At 40.7% G+C, this 2,881-nt stretch overlaps 1 non-coding gene across 1 annotated transcript; it reads right to left on the bottom strand.

The window, feature by feature from the left end:
- Nucleotides 1–723: 723 nt before the first annotated feature.
- LOC120252267 lies at nt 724–830 on the bottom strand. The gene has a single exon (XR_005533811.1). It is a non-coding gene; the product is annotated as a small nucleolar RNA R71 (small nucleolar RNA).
- Nucleotides 831–2,881: the final 2,051 nt, after the last annotated feature.

Here is a 2,881-nt window from a genome sequence, read left to right as displayed (position 1 = left end):
AATACTCGGAAAACTCGTAGCTTGTTGATTTAGCCATTTTATTTTATTTATTGCTCTTGTTTTTATTTTATTTGTTGTGTTTTTATTTATTCTTTTGTTTCTTGTTGTATATATTACATTCCTTGTTCCATTTTCTTTCACCTTTTGAGTTTTTCTTATTTTGGGTTTAACTCTTATTGTGTTTGATTTGTGTAAGGTACCTTTTGTTTGACAAGGACAAATCATCAAACTTGTTAGAATTAGACTATGAAATTGAAAGGACCTTACGCCGAAGATTTCGAGAAGAAACAAAAATTTTAGAACAACAAGTGGTTCAGATAAAGGACAAAGAGTCATCAGTCATGGTCAAAGAACCAAGAAAAGCATTGTAGGACTAGAGAGACCGGAATTTATGGGTGATGAATTCAGGGTGCAAGCTCCAACAGTTCTAGCAAATAATTTTGAAATTAAGGCAAGTACAATTGCAATGATCCAAAATTTTGTCAAGTTTGATGGGTTAGCTAATGAGGCCCCTATGCTCTTCTGTCGCGTTTTCTCCAAATCTGCTCCACTTTCAAGATAAATTCTGTGTCAAACGACGCGATCAGACTGAGGTACTTTCCATTCAGTCTGAGAGGGGCATCTTACCGATGGCTTACTTCATTAGCTCCTGGCTCAATCAAGACATGGAAAGAAATGGTGGAGAAATTCCTAGTAAGATACTTCCCACATAGCAAAGCTGCCAGACTCAAGTAGGAAATTTCAGCCTTCAGGCAAGAAGATTCAAAAACATTGTTTGAAGCTTATAAAAGGTTTAAGAAACTTTTGTGAATATGCCCCCATCATGGGTTTTCTCTTGGATGAGAGTGCAATATTGTACAATAGGCTGGATTATTGATTGAGTCCCGCGAGAGCACGGGGTCGTCAACTAATACCCTGTGTGCGACACAACCACGGGGCCAAGTAGCTATTATTGTTTCACTTTCATCCATTTCCTAGCATAACACTTCAAAGGATGAACAATAATTACAAAAAGTCAAAGAACTAACTAGAATGAAATCCGGACTACTACTACACACAATTAATTGGCAATCAAGGGAGAACCAAACACAGGAATGGGTGATTTGGACAATGAATCCCCCTAGGGTTGTCATTAAGTCCTGAACTTAGGGTGATATGTTGAGATGGTAGTTTAGGCCTAGAGACTAATAAATTAGGTTAACCCTGATGGTCATGGCGATTAACCCCTAATCCCATACAAGTATTAGGTCGGAATCATTTCCGCCGAAATCCTCCTATAATTGCATCACGCTTAGGGAAATCTCTAATTAGGGTCGATGCTCAAACTAGGTCCAACCCTAATGTTTGGAGGGTTATGAAATACCTGATGGTTATGGTGTATTCATACATGAATTCTGACACATCCGAATATGCATGTAAACCGCAAGTACAAGGGTGTCGAAGTAATAAAATACACGGTGAGTCGGGTAGTCGAATCCACAGGAAACAGGGCTACAAGTACTAACTTCTTCTATGCTTTCTAGCCTAACGATAAATGGAAAGGTGTGGTGATCTAATGTGTGAAGAAATGAATACTGGAGATGAATATGCAAGGGTGAAATGGAGGAAGAATCTCAATCAATAAAGATGAGGTACCTGGGCAATTCTCCTCCTAGGATCTAACATGAAGTTCAAGATTCACTAAATGCTTCTAAGCCGAGTCTAATGAGTCGAGCCAATCCAAGAACAACCGACCCTTGCCTCCAAGCCACCGGTACTAGTCCCCTACAAGGTCCCGGTGGAGAAATCGCTCAATCTCAACACCTCACACCTCATATGACCGCAATACGCTCAAGGGACACCTAAGAGTGAAACTGATTCCTAAAGATAGATCCAACCCTAATTCCTGGCGAAGGATCCCTAACCCCCTACAAGGTCACGGCGGAAAAATCTCTCAATCTTACGCCTCACACCAAATATGGTTGCATAGAGTCCAGGGAATACGGAGATAGGAAACACTCAATCCCTAACCCTCCCTACTATCTCATGACTCACCCTCTCAACCGTCTTTAACCTTGAAGTTATAACTCTAATGGAGACCTCTCTCTCATCAAAGTAACAAATCATGCATATACAATCAACCACAAGGATAAATTAATCATGCAAGCAATGGAAACACAAGATTAAAACTCAAATCAACTCGGATTAACTAGAAACATAAAGCAAATCAATACAAAAGAATAGATCCTAGGGTTCACATGCACAAATACCTACTAGGGTTTAGCCCTCCATGGGGCAAGTTACAAAATAATGATTAATACAATGAAAAGCAACAAAAACATAGAGAAAAACCCCCTTGAATTCGTGACGATTGGCCTTGATGGTTAGTTCAACATCTTGAAGGATTCCTCTCCGAAGCTAGTTCGCCGGTGGCTTCCCAAATGCTATAACAACGAAGGAAACTATCAAAGTTGGTGAAGAACACCCTCCAAATCAGCAAAAATCTCCTCTCCAAACCCTAGCCGTCTCACCCCTTAAGAGCCGCACAAAAGATGAGAAAGAATAGGGCGAAACGGCTATTTATAAGCCTTAGACCGCGTCTATCACGTGCCCCCACGCGCCCATGTGGATTTTCCACGAGCCTGAATGGGCTGTAGGAATTTCCACGCGGGGTGTGAACAGTAATTTTGCTACATTATTACAACAGTAAAATTGCTACATTGTTTTGGTACAGTACTTTGCTATGTTCTTTTCACAAAACGCGGTCCAAACACTCTTCTCTTGAGGCCACATGTCCAGGCACACGTCCATGTGGTAGGCTATAAAACTTTTCTTCATCGACGTATCTTTGAGAGGTCTAGCAATCTTCACAAAGGGAAGGAACATGAAGATGTGGCTGCCT

This window comes from Dioscorea cayenensis, chromosome 20 (assembly GCF_009730915.1).
Source record: "Dioscorea cayenensis subsp. rotundata cultivar TDr96_F1 chromosome 20, TDr96_F1_v2_PseudoChromosome.rev07_lg8_w22 25.fasta, whole genome shotgun sequence".
In the NCBI taxonomy this organism is placed as follows: domain Eukaryota; kingdom Viridiplantae; phylum Streptophyta; class Magnoliopsida; order Dioscoreales; family Dioscoreaceae; genus Dioscorea; species Dioscorea cayenensis.
The sequence above is the reverse complement of the archived record's forward strand: the minus strand, read 5'-3'. Positions and strand labels throughout refer to the sequence as shown.